We start from the raw sequence: 23,307 nt of genomic DNA, 5'->3' as shown, positions 1-23,307 counted from the left end.
ACCATAGCTGCAAGGTATCCAATTTAATGACACCGAAAGAATTAACGAAATGATTAAATATTTTGCAAGAAGCTTCCATGATAAGTTCCACTCCGGGTCCATGGGCATGAACACAAAGTTCAAGGTCGACTCCCACTTATTTAATGCATGACCTTTCATTCACTTCTTGTCTTCAAAGAAGTTGTATGGTAGAAAATTATCTGGTGAAACACCAGAAGGGTGTGACTTATGAAACCCTTGAGGTTCATACGGTTTTTGGGAAGGTATAGCTTCAACCCGTTGGGGCATCTTAGAACCATATACCACAAATTTCAAGAGTAATTATCACCATCTCAAAAGCAGAGCATGGTTTGGCCAAATCAGAGAATAGGATTTACCAATGGAATTATGTATTAGTGAAAGAACTTCTCGAGGTTTTATATACAAAGGACATTGTCGGATGATAATTCTACAAAGGATCCCACGGTCCATAATGGAGCTGATGTGAGCATCGGCACACAATCAGAGGAAGAAACAATACAAATGTATTGGATTATAGAAACAACTGACTAATTCAAAGCTCAATGTAAAGAATCATGATTTCTGATTCAAGGGATCAGAAGCAAACACTCTGATTAAGGATGGGTAAGTTGAATAGACTTATGGGTACAATCGATGACAATTTGATTGGTCGATAAACAGATCATTTTCAAAATGACATCTCAGCCGGAAAGATAATTTTAAAAGAATCAACTGATGATTGCGTGCATTCACACTCATGTTGAATCAATAGGATCAAAATGATGGTGTCAAAGGAGACTAATGAATGTTGCTAGACCTATGGGAAGCATCCATAATGCAAGCAGACAAGTATATGTAGAGCAATAGTTTTAAAGAGGATTCTCGAATCATCGGATAGAATTTCAAAGTATCATATGAAACATATGAACAACTCGGGATGGATGAATACTCGATAAGTGCGAGTAATTATTTGCAGGGGTATTCATGTGGTAAAGAACTACAAGGCACAAAAGTAAGAATGACATGTGTATGTATTTATCCATAGGGATGTTTCGGTGGTAGGGAATTGCAAAAGCAACAGGCACAAAGTCTCGAGAGAACATCAGAGTGTATCTTTGGAATCCTTCAATGCACCACGAAATCATCTGGAGTGAGGGGCTCTCTGGGAGAAAGTAGTTACGAGAACCTAGTGTTAGAGTTAGCAAAAATCATATAACCCGAGTAGAAGAGAGATCAGAATCCCAGAGTAAAGGTCGAGGAGTAAAAGATTCTAATACCACTCAATGGCGATGTGGGCCCGTAAGCCACACAACCAAGTTAGTAAATAGTTTTCAGCTTCTAGACTCAACTTCGGCCAAGGAGTTGGAAAGGGGATTCCTACAGGCAGTCGGCTAAGGTACCAACTTGTGACGCCCCCAATTCAATCGTACACTAATCATGTACGCAAATGTGTACGATCAAGATCAGGGACTCACGGGAAGATATCACAACACAACTCTAAAAATAAAATAAGTCATACAAGCATCATATTACAAGCCAAGGGCCTCGAGGGCTCGAATACAAGTGCTCGACACAAACGAGTAAGCGGAAGCAACAATATCTGAGTACAGACATTAGTTAAACAAGTTTGCCTTAAGAAGGCTAGAACAAACTAGGATACAGATTGAAAGAGGCGCAAGCCTCCTGCCTGGGATCCTCCTAAACTACTCCTGGTCATCGTCAGCGTCCTGCACGTAGTAGTAGGCACCTCCAGTGTAGTAGGAGTCGTCGTCGACGGTGGCGCCTGGCTCCAGGGCTCCAGCATCTGGTTGCGACAACCAGGTAGAAGGGAAAGGGGGAAAAGAGGGAGAAAAGCAACCGTGAGTACTCGTCCAAAGTACTCGCAAGCAACGAGCTACACTACATATGCATGGGTATATGTGTAAAGGGCCATATCGTTGGACTGAACTGCAGAATGCCAGAATAAGAGGGGGATAGCTAATCCTGTCAAAGACTATGCTTCTGGCCACCTCCATCTTACGGCATGTAGAAGAGAGTAGATTGAAGTCCTCCAAGTAGCATCGCATAGCATAATCCTACTCAGCGATCCTACCCTTGTCGCCCTGTGGGAAAGCAATCACCGGGATGTCTCTGGAACTTGTCTGGGTGTGTTTTATTAAGTATCCGGTTCTAGTTGTCATAAGGTCAAGGTACAACTTCGGGTCGTCCTTTTACCGAGGGACACGGCTATTCGAATAGATAAACTTCCCTGCAGGGGTGCACCACATAACCCAACACGCTCGATCCCATTTGGCCGGACACACTTTCCTGGGTCATGCCCGGCCTCGGAAGATGAACACGTCGCAGCCCCACCTAGGCACAACAGAGAGGTCAGCATGCCGGTCTAAATCCTATGGTGCAGGGGTCTGGGCCCATCGCCCATTGCACACCCGCATGTTGCGAGGGCGGCCGGAAGCAGACCTAGCCTCCCTAATACAAGAGCAGGTGTTCCAGTCCAATCCGGTGTGCGCCGCTCAGTCGCTGACGTCACGAAGGCTTCGGCTAATACCACGATGTCGAGTGCCCATATCTTTCCCGTGTAGTTGGTTAGTGCGTATAGGCCAGCGGCCAGACTCAGATGAAATACCAAGATCTCGTTAAGCGTGCTAATTGATGTAACCGCAGACCCGACCAGGGCCAGGCCCACCTCTCGCCTAGGTGGTCTCAACCTGCCCTGTCGCTCCACCACAAAGTAACAGTCGGGGGCCGTCGGGAACCCAGGCCCGCCTCTACCGGGATGGAGCCACATGTCCTTCAAGCCCCCACATCAGAACCACTTGCGGGTACTCAACAAACTGACCCGACTTTAGTCATCATCTGTATAGCATATGTATGTTTGTATAGTATATACCCGTGATCACCTCCCGAGTGATCATAGCCCGATAGTATAGCAGGGCAGACTGACAAGAATGTAGGGCCACTGATGATAAACTAGCATCCTATACTAAGCATTTAGGATTGCAGGTAAGGTATCAATAGAGGTAGCAACAATGGCAGGCTATGCAATAGAATAGGATCAATCAAAACAGTAACATGCTATACTACTCTAATGCAAGTAGTAGAGAGAGGAATAGGCGATATCTGGTGATCAAGGGGGGCTTGCCTGCTTGCTCTGGCAAGTAGGAGGGGTCGTCAACACCGTAGTCATACTCGGTGGCATCAGCGTCGGTCTCGGGATCTACCGGAGAAGAAGAGGGGGGAAGAAATAGTAAATACGGAGCAATCAAAACATCACAAAATATAATAATGCAATACGCGGTGCCAGGGGTGATCTAATGCAGGGATAGGTGATACTGGCGAAGGGGGAAAACATCAGAGAAAGTATTCCCGGTGTTTCGTGTTTTCGGACAAATGAAACAGAGGTGGAATGTTGCATGTTTTCTATGCTAGGGAGCGTGTGGCGGACGAACGGGCTGTGTATTCGGATTCGTCTCGTCATTCTGAGCAACTTTCATGTACAAAGTATTTCCATCCGAGTTACGGATTATTTTATATTAATTTTCAAAGTTTTAATTCATTTTTCAATTTATTATAATTTATAAAAATCAGTGAAATTGCTACGGGTACACAGAGAGTGTACTTAGCTATTTGTATGTGAGGCTGAAAGTGGGTCCCATTCTTCATTGACTATTGACTAACCTAATAGATTAATTAACTAACCTAAGTGATTAGGTTAATTAAGTGATCAGGGTTAATTAAGTGATCAGGATTAATTAACCTAAGTAATCAGGATGAATTAAGTTAATTAATTAATTATTTTCTTAATTATTATTTTTATTCTCTTTTTTTAATGTTCTAAGGGCATGAGCCCCATCTGTCATTGTCACGCGGGGGTCTTAGCAGGCGCTGGCGCTGGGTCACGGACGTCGCCCGAGTGGGGGGCTAGCCCGATCAGGGGGGAAGCGGGGCGAGGCCATCGGGCGCCACCGACGGACGGCCGCGGCGCGGCAGCCATCGAGGGGCCCCAGCGGAGGCGACCATCAGGTCAGTGGCAGGCATGGCAGCCTGGGGCAGGGCCAGGGGCTGCAGGGAGATGGAGGGAGCCGGGACGCAGACGGCGACAAGCGGCTCAGGTGCGGGCGAGGTCCAGCGGTGTGGCGCGCTGGCCGTGGCTGGAGCAGGAGGGACGGGCGGCGCCAGGGAGGGGTATGGGGAGGACAGGGCCACTGGTACGTGGCCAGAGAGTGGCTCGGGGTGGCTGGAACTGCAGCGGGAGGCGGCAGAGCGGGCCCACAGGTGCGGGGCCGCGGGCGACCAACGGCAAAGCGCCGGCGAGGCGTTGCCTCGACACGAGGCACGCGGCCAGGTGCTCGCGGGGGGAGACAGAGGAGGGAGTGGATGTCATGGCCTCACCGAGGGCGTAGGGTCAAAGTAGCGGGGCTCGGGGAGGAGGTCGAGGAAGTCGCGGTAGAGGGGAAGCAGGCCGGCGAGGAGGAGGACGCAGGCCGGCGAGGGAGCTCCTGCGATTGGGGATGGCATCGACGTGCAGGAGGTGGCGTGGCGTCGGTGTTAGTATGCGCCGGGTCTACGAGGGAGGAGCTGCGAGGAGGCTGGGAGGGGCGGCGCTTGGCACGGAGATAGCCCGGCGAGGGGGGTCCGAGAGGCGATGGGGTCGGCATCGATCGGCGTAGTGGCGCCCGATCTGGATTGTGGCGAGAGAGGAGCGGGCGTGAGGGGAGAGTGGGGATCAGGGGAGAGGAGTGGGAGTGAGTAGGGATGGTCGTTAGGGTTTCGGGGGGTTAATGGGTGCGTGGGGGTTGGGCCGGTCTGGGACGATGGGCTGGCTGGCTGGGCCGTTTGGCCCAGTTGGCCAGGGGGTCTCCCTCATTTGTTTTTTTTGTTTTTTTCTTTCTCTTTTTTATTTATATTTCTTTTCTGTTTTTGCTGATTTTAAATATATAGGCCTTGTATAAAAAACATGGCTTCTACATGACAAATAGTTAGGGAATATTTTCAACACATCGAACATTTTAGTTTTGACTTTTGAAAACTTTAATTGTTTTAACTTTAATTCGAATTTTGAATTTGAATCCGTTTCGAACTAATGCGAGATTATTAGCAGTAACTGAGGTGACGTGGCATCATTAACGCGGGATTACTATAGCCTAATTATCCGGGCATCAGAATAAGTCCTAGTATTACTCTTACGAACAACAGTCGAAGTTTTAGCATGATCCTTTATCCTAAGAGGAAATGGGGGTTTCTCAATATAAGTAGTAGGAACAGTAGGATCACTATAGGTGATAGTCTTTTCTTCAACTGTAATAGGTGCAACTACTTTCACTTCAACAGGAGGATTATATGTAAACCACTTCTCTTTAGGGAGATCAACATGAGTAGCAAAAGATTCACAGAAAGAAGCTACTATCTCAGAGTCAAGTCCATACTTAGCGCTAAATCCACGAAAAGCATCGGTATCCATAAAAGATTTAACACAATCGAACTTAGGTGTCATACCTGACTCCTTACCATCGTCGGAACCCCAATATCCAAAGTTGCGTTTAATTCTTTCCAATAAGTCCCATTTGAAATCAATATTCTTCAGCATATAAGAACTAGCACAGGAAGTATCGAGCAGGTTGCGATTATTAAGAGAAAGCCGAGCATAAAAATTTTGAATAATCATTTCCCGTGAGAGCTCATGATTGGGGCATGAATATAACATTGACTTAAGCCTCCCCCAAGCTTGAGCGATTCTTTATCCTTCGCGAGCCAGAAATTATATATGTAATTACGATCACGATGAACAAGATGCATAGGGTAGAACTTCTGGTGAAATTCCAACTTCAATCGCTTATAATTCCAAGATCTCGTATCATCACATAGCCTATGCCATGTCAGTGCATATCCCTTCAAAGATAAAGGGAAGACCTTCATTTTGACAACATCATCGGGAATACCTGCAACCTTAAATAATCCACAAACTTCATCCACAAAGATAAGGTGTAAATCGGGATGCAAAGTTCCATCTCCTGTAAGTGGATTAGCTAGCAGTTTCTCTATCATACCTGAAGGAATCTCAAAGTAAATATTTTCATAAAGTTTAGTAGGTTGAGGAGAAACTCTTTGACCTTCTGGTCGGGGTGAAGATACCCCGAACAAGCCCCTCAAAGGATTAGTTTCCATAGTGACAAGTAGCAGAAAATTTCAGCACACTATATAAATGTTTCCTTACCAAGTTCCACTCACCAAAAGTGCTACACTCCCCGGCAACGGCGCCAGAAAAGAGTCTTGATGACCCACAAGTGTAGGGGATCTATCGTAGTCCTTTCGATAAGTAAGAGTGTCGAACCCAATGAGGAGCAGAAGGAAATGATAAGCGGTTTTCAGTAAGGTTTTCTCTGCGAGCACTGAAATTGTAGGTGATAGATAGTTTTGCGATAAGATAAACAGTAACGAGTAACAAGTAAATAAAGTGCAGCAAGGTGGCCCAATCCTTTATGTACAAAGGATAAGCCTGGACAATTTCTAATAATGAGAAAGAAGCTCCCGAGGACAAATGGGAATTATCGTCAAGCTAGTTTTCGTCACGCTCATATGATTCGCGTTCGGTACTTTGATAATTTGATATGTGGGTGGACCGGTGCTTGGGTACTGCCCTTACTTGGACAAGTATCCCACTTATGATTAACCCCTATTGCAAGCGTCCGCAACTACAAAAGAAGTATTAAGGTAAACCTAACCACAACATTAAACATATGGATCCAAATCAGCCCCTAACGAAGCAACGCATAAACTAGGGTTTAAGCTTCTGTCACTCTAGCAACCCATCATCTACTTATTATTTCCCTATGCCTTCCTCTAGGCCAGAATAATGGTGAAGTGTCATGTAGTCGACGTTCACATAACACAACTAGAGGAAAAGGTAACATACATCTCATCAAAATATCGAACGAATACCAAATTCACATGACTACTAATAGCAAGACTTCACCCATGTCCTCAGGAACAAACGTAACTACTCACAAAGCATATTCATGTTCATAATCAGAGGCGTAATAATATGCATTAAGGGTCTAAACATATGATCTTCCACCAAGTAAACCAATTAGCATCAACTACAAGGAGTAATCAACACTACTAGCAACCCACAGGTACCAATTTGTGGTTTTTATACAAGATTGGATACAAGAGATGAACTAGGGTTTGGAGAGGATATGGTGTTGGTGAAGATGTTGATGGAGATTGACCCCCTCCCGATGAGAGCATCGTTGGTGATGATGATCGTGATGATTTCCCCCTCCCGGAGGGAAGTGTCCCCGGCAGAACAGCTCCGCCAGAGCCCTAGATTGGTTCCGCAAGGTTCCACCTTGTGGCGGCGGAGTTTCGTCCCGTAAGCTTGCCCACGATTTTTTCCAGGGTAAAAGCCCTCATATAGTAGAATATGGACACCGGAGGGCCACCAGGGGGCCCAGGAGGCAGGGGGCGTGCCCAGTAGGGGGGCGCGCCCCCCACCCTCCTGGACAGGGTGTGGGGCCCCTGGTGTACTTCTTCCGCTCAATAATTCTTATTAATTCAAAAAATAGGTTTCATGGAGTTTCAGCATTTTTGGAGCAGTGTAGAATAGATTTCCAATGTTTGCTCCTTTTCCAGCCAGAATTCCAGCTGCCGGTATTCCCCCTCTTCATGGTAAACCTTGTAAAATAAGAGAGAATAGACATAAGTATTGAGATATAATGTGTAATAACAGCCCATAATGCAATAAATATTGATATAAAAGCATGATGCAAAATGGACGTATCAGTCGTCACAATAAGGCTTGATGGCTCCTTCAATCATCTTCAACGATGTGATCCAGGGTGAGGTTTTCCTCCCCGAACAGATCTTCGTATTCGGTGGCTTCGTACCGCGGGCCAACTCGCTTGGCCATCTGGAGTAGATCGATAGCTACGCCCTTGGCCATCAGGTCAGGTTTGGAAGCTTAAACTACACAGCCGATGTTCGTGGAGACTTGATCTTCGGCGGATTCGATCCCATGTCAGGTGGGCTGAACAGTCACGACGATCATGACTTAGATCTGCCATCAAACAGTGTTCGGGAGATCACACCTGCAGCTGCCCCGGCCTTCAATCTAGAGCAGATCATGCCATCCGAGGACGGGTGGATGCACCCCGCCAAGGAGGCCGCACCCTCAGCGGCGTTAGAGTCGAACACTGACCTCACCTCCTATGAGGCCGGTGTTATCGGACCCTCGGACTCGTCTCCGGCTACAGGCTCCAAACCGCGTGCATCCGTGTCTATCGAATCTGATTGGGCGCCGATCATGGAGTTTACCTCCGTGAATATCTTTCAGCACTCGCCCTCTGGCGAAGTGCTAAATTCATTGAGGTCTCTCTCCTTGTCAGGAGACCCTTGGCCGAACTATGTCCGGCTGGAGTGGGAAGCGGACAACGAAGAAATTCGTTCCCCACCCACCACCCACTTAATAGCCACTGTCGACGACTTAACCGACGTGCTTGACTTTGATACGTCTCCAACGTATCTATAATTTTTGATTGCTCCAAGCTATTATATTACCCCTTTCAGATGTTTATGGGCTTTATTTTACACATTTATATCATTTTTGGGACTAACCTACTAACCGGAGGCCCAGCCCGTATTGCTGTTTTTTTGCCTATTTCAGTATTTCGAAGAAAAGGAATATCAAACGGAATCCAAACGGAATGAAACCTTCGGGAGCCTGATTTTTGGAATGAACATGATCCAGAGGACATGGAGTGCAAGTCAAGAAGCAATCGAGGCAGCCAGGAGATAGGAGGGTGCGCCCACCCCCTCTGGGCGCGCCCCCTGTCTCCTGGGCCCCTCAGGTGGCCACTAACGTACTTCTTCCTCCTATATATACCCACGTACCCCGAAAACATCCAGGGAGCCAACGAAAAACAATTTCCACCGCCGTAACCTTCTGTATCCGCGAGATCCCATCTTGGAGCCTTCGCCGGCGCTCCGCCGGAGGGGGAATCGACCATGGAGGGCTTCTACATCAACACCATAGCCCTTCCGATGAGTTGTGAGTAGTTTACCACAGACCTTCGGGTCCATAGTTATTAGCTAGATGGCTTCTTCTCTCTTTTTGGATCTCAATACAATGTTCTCCCCCTCTCTTGTGGAGATCTATTTGATGTAACTCTTTTTGTGGTGTGTTTGTCGAGATCCGATGAATTGTGGGTTTATGATCAAGTTTATCTATGAGAAATATTTGAATCTCCTCCGAATTCTTGTATGTATGATTGAGTTATCTTTGCAAGTCTCTTCGAATTATCAGTTTGGTTTGGCCTACTAGATTGATCTTTCTTTCCATGGGAGAAGTGCTTAGCTTTGGGTTCAATCTTGCGGTGTCCTTACCCAGTGACAGCAGGGGTTGCAAGGCACGTATTGTATTGTTGCCATCAAGGATAAAAAGATGGGGTTTATATCATATTGCATGAGTTTATCCCTCTACAACATGTCATCTTTCTTAATGCGTTACTCTATTCTTATGAACTTAATACTCTAGATGCATGCTGGATAGCGGTCGATGCGTGGAGTAATAGTAGTAGATGCAGGCAGCAGTCGGTCTACTTGTCACGGACGTGATTCCTATATACATGATCATGCCTAGATAATCTTATAATTATTCGCTTTTCTATCAATTGCTCGACAGTAATTTGTTCACCCACCGTAATACTTATGCTATCTTGAGAGAAGCCACTAGTGAAACCTATGGCCTCGGGTCTATTTTTTATCATATAAGCTTTCAATCTACTTTTATTTGCTTCTTTACTTTTCGCATCTATATTGTAAAATACCAAAAATATATTTATCTTATCATACTATCTCTATCAGATCTCACTTTCACAAGTGGCCGTGAAGGGATTGACAACCCCTTTATTGTGTTGGTTGCGAGTTCTTTGTTTTTTTGTGTAGGCGTGTGGGACTTTTGAGGAGCCTCCTACTGGATTGATACCTTGGTTCTCAAAAACTGAGGGAAATACTTATGCTACTATTGATGCATCACCCTTTCCTCTTCAAGGAAAACCAGCGCAAGCTCAAGACGTAGCAAGAAGGATTTCTTGCGCCGTTGCCGAGAAGGTCTTCGCTCAAGTCAAGACATACCAAGTACTTATCACAAACTCATCTCCCTTGCATTTACATTATTTGCCATTTGCCTCTCGTTTTCCTCTCCCCACTTCACCCTTGCAGTTTTATTTGCCCTCTCTTTCCCAATCTCTCTCTTTTTCACTTGCATTTTTCTGTTTGCTTGTGTGCCTGTTTGTCCTTATGGCTTTGCCTAAGAGTACCGACCTACTTCTTAGAAGGTTGGAAGAGATTGAATCAAATATTAGAAGCATTATGACTTTGCAATTTGAGCATAATAATTTCTTCAGAAAAGAGCTTAAAGAACAAAAAGGTTTTTTGGGGTTTATGAATAAGGAGTTCGATGATATGAATAAAGAATTTTCTGGTGTGAACTCTCAAATTACCCGGCTTGAGAATGCTATAGCCCAAATTTTTGATAAGCAAGCTACCTTAGTCAATAAGATGGTTGCCAAACCAGAAAAGTTAGATGAAAATAATGATGAAGATCTTAAAGTTATTGATGTGTATCCTATTAGATCTTTGTTTTGCAATATGAATCTTGATAATAATGGGACTGGAGATGAGTCAACTTTAGTTAGAAGGCGTCCCAATAATTCGGAGTTTCTAGATCTTGATGCTAAATTTGGTAAAAGTTGGATTGGAGAGGTCATGACTTTAAATAGCATTGAACCCACTATCTCGGATTTCAAGGAGTTTGATTATGATAATTGTTCTTTAGAAGGTTGTATTTCCTTGTTGCAATCCGTTGTTAATTCTCCTCATGCTTATAGTCAAAATAAATATTTTACCAAACATATCGTTGATGCCTTGATGCAATCTTATGATGAAAAATCAATTTTGAAGTTTCTATACCTAGAAAACTTAATGATGAGTGGGAACCTACTATAAAGATTAGAATTAAAGATCATGAGTGTTATGCTTTGTGTGATTTGGGTGCTAGTGTTTCCACAATTCCGAAAACTTTATGTGATATTCTAGGTTTCCATGATCTTGATGATTGCTCTTTAAATTTGCACCTTGTGGATTCCACCATTAAAAATCCAATGGGAAGGATCAATGATGTTCTCATTGTTGCAAATAGAAATTTGGTGCCCGTAGATTTTATCGTTCTTGATATAGATTGCAATCTTTCTTGCCCTATTATTCTTGGTAGACCTTTCCTTAGAATGATTGGCGCGATTATTGATATGAAGGAAGGGAATATTAGATTCCAATTTCCATTAAGGAAAGGCATGGAGTACTTTCCAAGAAATAAAGTTAAATTACCTTATGAATCTATCATGCGGGCTACTTATGAATTGAGTGCCAAAGATGGCACTACTTAGATTTATCTTCGCTTTTATGCATGGCTAGGGGCGTTCAACGATAGCGCTAGTTGGGAGGCAACCCAATCTTATTTGTGTTTTTTTGTTTTTGTTTATGTTTAGTAATAAATTTTGCATATAAATTCTGTTTAGATGTGTTTTTATGTTTTAATTAGTGTTTGTGCCAAGTAGAACCTATAGGATAACCTATGGTGATAGTTAATTTGATTCTGCTGAAAAACAGAAACTTTGCACGGACGAAATTAGTTTTGGTAAATCACAGAAACGTGATTTTGCATTGATTCTTTTTGCTGATGGTCAATAGACAAATTGTACAGGACTTCCTATTTTAGTAGGATTTTTAGAGTTCCAGAAGTTTGCGTTAGTTACAGATTGCTACAGACTGTTCTGTTTTTGACAGATTTTGTTTTTCGTGTGTTGTTTGCTTATTTTGATGCATCTATGGCTAGTATTAAGTGGTATGAACCATAGAGAACTTGGAATATAGTAGGTTTAACACCAAAATAAATAAATAATGAGTTCATTACAGTACCTTATGTGGTGGTTTTCTTTTCTTTCACTAACGGGGCTTATAAGATTTCCTGTTGAGTTTTGTGTTGTGAAGTATTCAACTTTTGGGTAAAGATTTGATGGACTATGGAATAAGGAGTGGCAAGAGCCTAAGCTTGGGGATGCCCATGGCACCCCAAGATATTCAAGAGTAGCCAAAAGCCTAAGCTTGGGGATGCCCCCGGAAGGCATCCCCTCTTTCGTCTTCGTTCATTGGTAACTTTACTTGGAGCTATATTTTTATTCGCCACATGATATGTGTTTTGCTTGGAGCGTCATGTATGATATTAGTCTTTGCTTTTTAGTTTACCACAATAATCCTTTCTATACACACCTTTTGGGAGAAGCCCACTTGATTGGAATTTATTAGAATACTCTATGTGGTTCACTTATATCTTTTGAGCTTGATAGTTTTTGCTCTAGTACGTCACTTATATCTTTTAGAGCACGGCGGTGGCCTAATATTGAAGAAATTGCTAGTATCTCTTGCTTCACTTATATTATTTTGAGAGTCTTTTATAACAGCATGGTATTTTCTATGGTTATAAATTGGTCCTAGAATGGTGAGCATCCAAGTTGGGTATAATAAAAACTATCATAGAAAGTGCATAAAACACTAGGATCAATTTGATGCTTGATAATTGTTTTGAGATATAGAGGTAGTAATGTTAGAGTCATGCTAGTGGGTAATTATGAAATTGAGAAATACTTGTGTTGAAGTTCGCAAGTCCCGTAGCATGCACGTATGGTAAAAGTTGTGTGACAAATTTTTTGCATGAGGTGCTCTTTTTATTGTCTTCCTTATGAGTGGCAGTCGGGGACGAGCGATGGTCTTTTCCTACCAATCTATCCCTCTAGGGGCATGCGTAGTAGTACTTTCTTCGAGGGCTAAGTATACTTTTGCAATAAGTATATGAGTTCTTTATGACTAATGCGAGTCAATGGATATACGCACACTCACCCTTCCACTTTGCTAGCCTCTATTGTGCCGCGCAACTTTCGCCGGTATCTTGCACCCATTATTTACCTTCCTCAAAACAACCACCATACCTACCTATTATGGCATTTCCATAGCCATTCTGAGATATATTGCCATGCAACTTTCCACCATTCCGTTTATTATGACACGCTTCATCATTGTCATATTGCTCTTTGCATGATCATGTAGTTGACATCGTATTTGTGGCAAAGCCACCTTCATAATTTTCATACATGTCACTCTTGATTTATTGCATATCCCGGTACACCGCCGGAGGCATTCATATAGAGTCATATCTTGTTCTAGCTTTGAGTTGTAATTCTTGAGTTGTAAATCAATAAAAGTGTGATGATCTTCATTATTAGAGCATTGTCCGAGTGAGGAAAGTATGATGAAGACTATGATTCCCCCACAAGTCGGGATGAGACTTCGGACTTTAAAAAGAAAAAAAGGAAAGGCCAAAATGAAAGAAAAAAAAGGCCAAAGAAAAAAAGAAAGAAAGAAAAAATAAAAAAGAGAGAAAAAATAATAATAAATGAGAGAAAAAGAGAGAAGGGACAATGCTACTATCTCTTTTTCCACACTTGTGCTTCAAAGTAGCACCATGATCTTCATGATAGAGAGTCTCCTATGTTGTCACTTTCATATACTAAGTGGTAATTTTTCATTATAGAACTTGGCTTGTATATTCCAATGATGGGCTTACTCAAAATGCCCTAGGTCTTCGTGAGCAAGCGAGTTGGATGCACACCCACTTAGTTTCTTTTGTTGAGCTTTCATATATTTATAGCTCTAGTGCATCTGTTGCATGGCAATCCCTACTCACTCACATTGATATCTATTAATGGGCATCTCCATAGCCCGTTAATACGCCTAGTTGATGTGAGACTATCTTCTCCCTTTTTGTCCTCACAACCACCACCAAATACCACCATAGTGCTATGTCCATGGCTTGCGCTCATGTATTGCGTAAGAGTTGAAAAAGCTGAAGCGCGTTAAAAAGTATGAACCAATTTCTCGGCTCGTCATCAGGGTTGTTCATGATGGGAGTATGTTGTGTAATGAAAATGAAGCATGGCCTAACTATATGATTTTGTAGGGATAAGCTTTCTTTGGCTATGTTATTTTGATAGGACATGATTATTTGTTAGTATGCTTCGAAGCATTATTATTTTTATGTTTTATAAGCTTTTATCTTGAATCATTTGGGTCTGAACAATCATGCCACAATAAAGAAAATTACATTGAGAATTATGCTAGATAGCATTCCACATCAAAAATTCTGTTTTTATCATTTACCTACTCGAGGACGAGCAGGAATTAACCTTGGGGATGCTTGATACGTCTCCAACGTATCTATAATTTTTTATTGTTCCATGCTATTATATTACCCCTTTTGGATGTTTATGGGCTTTATTTTACACATTTATATCATTTTTGGGACTAACCTACTAACCGGAGGCCCAGCCCGTATTGCTGTTTTTTTGCCTATATCAGTATTTCGAAGAAAAGGAATATCAAATGGGGTCCAAACGGAATAAAACCTTCAGGAGCGTGATTTTTGGAACGAACGTGATCCAGAGGACTTGGAGTGCAAGTCAAGAAGCAATCGAGGCAACCAGGAGATAGGAGGGCGCGCCCACCCCCTTTGGGCACGCCCCCTGTCTCCTGGGCCCCTCAGGTGGCCACCGACATACTTCTTCCTCCTATATATACCCATGTACCCCGAAAACATCCAGGGAGCCAACGAAAAACAATTTCCACCGCCGTAACCTTCTGTATCCGCGAGATCCCATCTTGGAGCCTTCGCCGGCGCTCCGCCGGAGGGGGAATCGACCATGGAGGGCTTCTACATCAACACCATAGCCCTTCTGATGAGTTGTGAGTAGTTTACCATAGACCTTCGGGTCCATAGTTATTAGCTAGATGGCTTCTTCTCTCTTTTTGGATCTCAATACAATGTTCACCCCCTCTCTTGTGGAGATCTATTCGATGTAACTCTTTTTGCAGTGTGTTTGTCGAGATCCGATGAATTGTGGTTTATGATCAAGTTTATGTATGAGAATATTTGAATCTCCTCTGGATTCTTTTATGTATGATTGAGTTATCTTTGCAAGTCTATTCGAATTATCAGTTTGGTTTGGCCTACTAGATTGATCTTTCTTGCCATGGGAGAAGTGCTTAGCTTTGGGTTCAATCTTGCGGTGTCCTTACCCAGTGACAGCAGGGGTTGCAAGGCACGTATTGTATTGTTGCCATCAAGGATAAAAAGATGGGGTTTATATCATATTGCATGAGTTTATCCCTCTACATCATGTCATCTTTCTTAATGTGTTACTATGTTCTTATGAACTTAATACTCTAGATGCATGCTGGATAGCGGTCAATGTGTGGTGTAATAGTAGTAGATGCAGGCAGGAGTCGGTCTACTTGTCACGGACGTGATGCCTATATACATGATCATGCCTAGATAATCTCATAATTATTCGCTTTTCTATCAATTGCTCGACAGTAATTTGTTCACCCACCGTAATACTTATGCTATCTTGAGAGAAGCCACTAGTGAAACTTATGGCCCCCGGGTCTATCTTTTATCATATAAGCTTTCAATCTACTTTTATTTGCTTCTATATTATAAAATACCAAAAATACCAAAAATACCAAAAATACCAAAAATACCAAAAATACCAAAAATAGATTTATCTTATCATACTATCTCTATCAGATCTCACTTTTGCAAGTGGTCGTGAAAGGATTAACAACCCCTTTATTGCGTTTGCGAGTTCTTTGTTTGTTTCTGTAGGTGTGTGGGACTTTTGACGAGCCTCCTACTGGATTAATACCTTGGTTCTCAAAAACTGAGGGAAATACTTACACTACTATTGCTGCGTCACCCTTTCCTCTTCAAGGAAAACCAATGCAAGCTCAAGACGTAGCAGACTTCAACTCCGAAGACATCAACGGTATGGACGACAATGCAGGAGAAGAACAGGAACCACCGCCCACAGGGTGCTGGACAGCCACCTCATCATATGATATATATATATGGTGGGCACACCCAAAGAAGACGATGGCGATGAGGCAACGGAGGATAATCTCCCTGAGAAGCAATCTAAGAACCAGCGTCATAGGCGCCGCTCTAAGCCCCGCCAAAGCAAAAATAGTAATACCGGCACAAGAGATGATGGCAATCCGGATGGTGCCGAAGACGAAAACAATCCCGCCCAGCCATGCTTCGAGCAGGCCAAGCGGGAGGATGGGCAAGCTAGCCCTAAGGAACGGGCAACGGATGGAGAAACAGAGGATGATAATTACATGCCTCTCTCTGAAGACAAAGTGAGCCTTTGCAACGAAGAATTCATCGTGCCTCAGGACCCCATCGAGCAGGTGCGCTTCAAGCGCCGGCTTATAGCCACTGCAAAAAGCCTGAAGAAAAAGTAGCAGCAGCTTCAAGCTGATCAAGACCTGCTAAGTGATAGATGGACTAAGGTCCTGGCAGCCGAGGAATACGGACTCGAGTGCCCTAGCAAAAGTTACCCAAAGCGCTGGTTGCTACCTCAACTAGAGGAGGAGGCATCAAAGCCTACACTACTAGCGCATGATGCGGCTGACCGGCCACCTCGTGGCCGAGACAAAGCGGCGTACCAGCCTGAAGTCCAGCCCACACCCCGTCGCCAACCTAACAAAAACGTTAAGGCCCAGGGCTACACGCATGACCTGTGAGATGTATTGGAAAACAAAGCAGGACAGTCAAGATCGATCTACGGATCACGGGGGCGTGCCCCAACATGTGACGATGATCGTCACACCGGGTATACTAAAAACAAATCCGGTCGGGCCGAATACAGCAGACCAGACTCATTTGAACAGCATCGTCACGTAGCCCGGCATAGAGGCGCCGCACACCCCCTATGCTTCACTAATGAAGTAATGGATCATGAATTCCCAGAAGGGTTTAAACCCGTGAACATTGAATCATATGATGGTACAACAGACCCCGCAGTATGGATTGAAGATTTCCTTCTCCACATTCACATGGCTCGCGGTGATGATCTACATGCCATCAAGTATCTCGCACTTAAGCTCAAAGTACCGGCTCAGCATTGGCTGAACAGCTTGCCAGCAAACTCCATTGGTAGTTGGGAGAACCTGGAGGACGCATTCCTTGACAACTTCCAGGGCACTTATGTGCGACCACCGGATGCTGATGACTTAAGTCACATAACCCAACAGCCCGGAGAGTCAGCCAGGAAATTTTGGACCCGGTTCCTAACCAAAAAGAACCAAATCATCGACTGTCCAGATGCTGAAGCCCTAGCGGCCTTTAATCATAACATCCGCGACGAATGGCTCGCCCGACACCTCAGCCAAGAAAAACCGAAGTCCATGGCAGGCCTCGCGACACTCATGACCCGCTTTTGTGCGGGCGAGGACAGTTGGCTGGCTTGTAGCAACAGCACATCAAGAAATCCTGGCACTTCAGAGGCCAGAGATAGCAACGGCAAGCCACGACGCAACAGACACAAGCGTCACAACAATGGCGACAATACCGAAGACACGACAGTCAATGCCGGATTCAGTGGCTCTAAATCCGGTCAGCGGAAAAAGCCATTTAAAAGAAACAATTCGGGCCCGTCCAGTCTGGACCGCATACTCGATCGCTCGTGTCAAATTCACGGCACCCCCGATAAACCAGCCAACCACACCAACAGAGAATGCTGGGTGTTCAAACAGGTCGGCAAGTTGAATGTCGAAAACAAGGAAAAGGGACTGCATAGCGATGACGACGAGGAGTCCCGGCCGCCGAACACAGGAGGACAGAAGAGATTTCCTCCCCAGGTGAAAATGGTGAATATGATATACGCAACCCATATTCCCAAACAGGAATGGAAGAGTGCACTAAGGGACATCTATGCGATGGAGCCAGTCGCCCCAAAGTTCAACCCATGGTCTTCTTGTCCGATCACTTTCGATCGCAGGGACCATCCTACCAGTATCCGTCATGGCGGTTCAGACGCATTGGTCCTCGACCCCATCATCGACGGATTCCATCTCACACGAGTCCTCATGGACGGTGGCAGCAGCCTGAACCTGCTCTATTAGGATACAGTGCGCAAAATGGGCATCGACCTCTCAAGGATCAAGCCCACAAAAACCACCTTTAAAGGAGTCATACCAAGTGTAGAGGCCTGTTACATGGGCTCAATCACACTGGAAGTAGTCTTCAGATCTCTGGACAACTTCCGAAGCGAGGAGTTAATCTTCGATATCATCCCCTTCCGCAGTGGCTATCATGCACTGCTTGGACGAACCGCATTTGCCAAATTCAATGCGGTACCGCATTATGCATACCTCATGCTCAAAATGCCAGGACCTCGAGGGGTTATAACAGTTAATGGAAACACAGAGCGATCTGTCCATATGGAGGAGCACACTGCGGCCCTCGCAGGAGAAATACAAAGCAGCCTTCTTAGGCAGACCGCCAATTCAGCGATAAAGGTCCCGGACACCGTCAAGCGAGTCCAGAGTACCCTGCTACAGGATCGTCCGGCACGTCCAGAGCTCGCCTAGCAATTCGGCCTCCACCCTAGTCCCAGTCAAGCGGTGAAATTTGTGCCGCGCATACATAATTGCACACTCAAAATACCATGGGCATAGGCAGAGGCACGGCTACGACACGGTCCACAATGCGGCTCAACCGCCCCAGGATCTGTGTATTTTTACACTGTTTCTTTTTATGTCCCTATTTTTGGAGGCTCCTCCGATAGTCCGACCACCAGACACATCACGGGAAGGAAACACCAAGGAGGCAAGAAGCTTTTACGTATAAGGGAATCCTCGGGTGCTGATAATGATCGTTATACCCGTTTTACATATCCACATGCAGCTTACCCTTGGCCAAGACATGTCAAATATTCATATTTCGCTTACGCACTACTTGTATACATACACTTTGATGTATTATTCAAATAACAACAGAAAATAATGAACAGCGTCAGCTTACTATTACATTTCTTTATCCTTTTCCTTTACTGCTTATTTATTACAAATTGCACCCGTACATTCTGGTACGTCCGGCTCGCCAGGGGCTTTAGTGTACCCCATAACACGGCAAGAAAAGTCCGAACACTTTCGACAGTGTGGTACCCCGAACTTATATCATTATATGCATCAGCTCCGAATCATGTCTTGGGTCAATAGTTGGGTTTGCCCGGCTCCCATGTTTTGGTACCTTACGTTCCGCTATATCGGCTAAGGTAGCACAGGGAGAACTACTGTGATTGTGTCCCGGTTCTTCCGGACGAGCACCTTAGTAGAGAAAGCCGAAAACTGACTGTCATGATGAGGCGAAAGTTGGTCGCTGTTCGAGAGGTCTCAAATCCTTAAAGATTTTTTCCGCTTCGGGCGAGGAATCGGCCTTGTCCGATTTAGGCGTGTATAGTGCCTCAAGTTCGGCCTTCCGAATACTAGGGGCTTCGCCAAAATTTAAAATTGTAGACTTCTATGGCTATGTGAGAGTGATAAAGCTGTATAGTCTGATTGCCTTGTTCGCTGCGCTGAACACCTCCTTCAAAGGACCAAAAATTTAGATAAAGAGTGATTAGATTTATCCCGAACACCCCAGTACTAGTTACATGGGGGCAGAAGCCGACGACTGGCCAACTCTCAGACTTTATAAACGGCTGCACAGAAGGTAATACTTTAAATCAACAAGCGTTATATAGCGCACATGAACTCGTTTTCATATTACAGGATGACATGAGTACATTCATTCAAATATTACATCCTTAGCACATTCATCCGCCACAAGGCGGGCACCCTTCAGGACATTGTCATAATACTGTTCGGGGCGGCGATGCTCCTTGCCCTTCGGCGGCCCCTCCGTCACCAGCTTCTCGGTGTCCATCTTCGCCCAGTGCACTTTCGCACGGGCCAAGGCCCTGCGCGCACCTTCAATGCAGACGGACCGCTTAGTGACTTCAAGCCGCGGATAGGCATTCACCATCCGCTTTACAAGGCCGAAGTAGCTGCCGGGCAGGGGCTCGCCAGGCCACAACCAGACTATGAAGTCCTTCGTGGCCTGTTCGGCCGCCTTGTGCAGTTCGACCAGTTGCTTCAGCTGGTTGCTCAAGGGCATCGGATGTTCGGTCCCAGTATATTGAGACCAGAACAACTTCTCCGTCGAGCTCCCTACTTCGGCACGGTAGAACTCCGTGACATCCGATATGCTGTGTGGCAGATCTACAAACGCTCGTGGAGAGCTCCGAATTCGGGTAAGTAAAAGGAAAGTCTCCTTCACATGCTTGCTTTGCATAATCAATGCCTTACCTGCCACTATCTTCTTGGCCACCTGAATCTCCTGGAGGGCCTTTTGGGCTTCGGCCTTGGTGTCTTGCACACTCTGGAGGGCCTTCGCAAGCTCGGACTCTTGCATCTTGGAGTCACACTCCAAGGCCTCGAATTCTTTGACGAAGTCCTGGAGCTCTTGCTGGACCTCATCCACCCGAGCCTCCTGTTTCTTGCGCTCAGTGCGCTCCTTGGCCGCTTTGTCTTCGGCCTCGGACATCGCCTTCTTAAGGGCCACCACTTCAGTCGTGGCCCCTATTAAAATTCATGATGCTTCTATTAGCATCAACAATCTTTCCTTTATATGACACAAGGACGGGGTATCGCTTACCTTTATTCTCCTCGAGTTGCCTCTTCACGAGGCCGAGCTCTTCCTCGGCCCGCCCCAGGTCCTGCTTCAGTCCGGAGACCTCCGCAGTGCGGGCGGCAGAGGCCAGCAGTGATGCCTCCTTATTCATATAGACATAATATGATTAGACTCCTGGGGATGTTATTTGATCCTCTGTTCGGCCTTTCTTTCCGAATACCAAACAGAGCATCAGGGGCTACTATCTGCACTGTGATATTTTCTCATAATTTAATTACTTACCTCAAAGCATGTTAGGAGGTGATGACCCACAAGTGTAGGGTATCTATTGTAGTCCTTTCGATAAGTAAGAGTGTCGAACCCAACGAGGAGCAGAAGGAAATGATAAGCGGTTTTCAGTAAGGTTTTCTCTGCAAGCACTGAAACAGTAGGTGATAGATAGTTTTGTGATAAGATAAATAGTAGCGAGCAACAAGTAAATAAAGTAAATAAAGTGCAGCAAGGTGGCCCAATCCTTTATGTAGCAAAGGATAAGACTGGACAATTCTAATAATGAGAAATGAGCTCCGGAGGACACATTGGGAATTATTGTCAAGCTAGTTTCATCACGTTCGTAGATTCGTGTTCGGTACTTTGATAATTTGATATGTGGGTGGACCGGCACTTGGGTATTGCCCTAACTTGGACAAGCATCCCACTTATGATTAACCCTTATTGCAAGCATCCGCAACTACAAAAAGGAGTATTAAGGTAAACCTAACCACAGCATTAAACATATGGGTCCATATCAACCCCTAACGAAGCAACGCATAAACTAGGGTTTAAGCTTCTGTCACTCTAGCAACCCATCATCTACTTATTACTTCCCTATGCCTTCCTCTAGGCACAAATAATGGTGAAGTGTCATGTAGTCGACGTTCACATAACACCACTAGAGGAAAGACAACATACATCTCATCAAAATATCGAACGAATACCAAATTCACATGACTACTAATAGCAAGACTTCACCCATGTCCTCAGGAACAAACGTAGCTACTCACAAAGCATATTCATGTTCATAATAAGAGGAGTAATAATATGCATAAAGGATCTGAACATATGATCTTCCACCAAGTAAACCAATTAGTATCAACTACAAGGAATAATCAACACTACTAGCAACCCACAGGTACCAATTTGTGGTTTTGATACAAGATTGGATACAAGAGATGAACTAGGGTTTTGAGAGGAGATGGTGATGGTGAAGATGTTGATGGAGATTTACCCCCTCCTGATGAGAGGATCGTTGGTGATGACGTTGGTGATGATTTCCCCCTCCCAGAGGGAAGTGTCCCAGGCAGACCAGCTCCGCCAGAGCCCTAGATTGATTCCGCCAAGGTTCGGCCTCGTGGCGGCGGAGTTTCGTCCCGTAAGCTTGCCCATGATTTTTTCCAGGGAAAGAGTGATGATATAGCAGAGGATGGACGCCGGAGGCCCACCAGTGGGCCTAGGAGATAGGGGGCCGCGCCCTAAGGGGGGGCGCGCCCCCTATCTCCTGGACAGGGTGTGGCCCCCCTGGCCTATTTCTTTCGCTCATAAATTCTTAATAAATCCAAAAAGTTGTTTCGTGGAGTTTCAGGACTTTTGGAGTTGTGCAGAATAGGTTTCCAATGTTTGCTCCTTTGCCAGCCAGAATTCCAGCTGCCGGCATTCCCCCTCTTCATGGTAAACCTTGTAAAATAAGAGAGAATAGCCATAAGTATTGAGATATAATGCGTAATAACAGCCCATAATGCAATAAATATTGATATAAAAGCATGATGCAAAATGGACGTATCAACTCCCCCAAGCTTAGACCTCGCTTGTCCTCAAGCGGAAGCCGAAATCGAAAAAAATGTCCGCATGTTTAGAGATAGAGGTGCCGATAAAAATAAAATACGGACATGAGGGCATCATGATCGTTCTAATAACAGCAACATATATAGATTTTGTCATATAATTTCCTATGCTCAAGTAATAAGCAATTCACAATGTCAAGTATGGTTCATAAACTTCATTGGGAACTAACAAACTATAATCTCAGTCATTGAAGCAATTGCAATTTATCGTAACATCAGAAAGAGTCAATAATAGATCTTTTCAACAAGCTCACATACTCAACTATCTTGTAGTCTCCCATAATTGCTAACACTCACGCAATACTTGTGGTTATAGAGTTTCAGACGGACACTGAGAAATATAGGGGCTTATTGTGTTGCCTCCCAACGTATTCACCTTTTGGTGATGTCAACAATAATAGCCTATGCCAACTTACATCCAATTGGATATATGTATCATGATCTTTCAAACACGAGGATCTTGCCAAAGGATAAAATGAAAAAGGGAAAGGTGAGGATCACCTTGACTCAAGCATAAAGTAAAAACATAAAGTGAAAGATAGGCCCTTCGCAGAGGGAAGCAGAGGTTGTCATGCGCGTTTAGGGTTGATGCCTAAAGTCTTAATGCAAAAGAACGTCACTTTACATTGCCCCTTGTATGTGGACCTTTATTATGCAATCCGTCGCTTTTATTACTTCCAAAACAAGTTCGTACAAAGCTTATTTTCTCTGCACTAATAAGTCATACATATTTAGAGAGCAATTTTTATTACTTGCACCGATGACAACTTACTTGAAGGATCTTACTCAATCCATAGGTAGGTA

The sequence above is a fragment of the Triticum aestivum genome, chromosome 4B (genome assembly GCF_018294505.1).
Source record: "Triticum aestivum cultivar Chinese Spring chromosome 4B, IWGSC CS RefSeq v2.1, whole genome shotgun sequence".
NCBI lineage: Eukaryota > Viridiplantae > Streptophyta > Magnoliopsida > Poales > Poaceae > Triticum > Triticum aestivum.
This window is presented reverse-complemented; position numbering follows the sequence as displayed.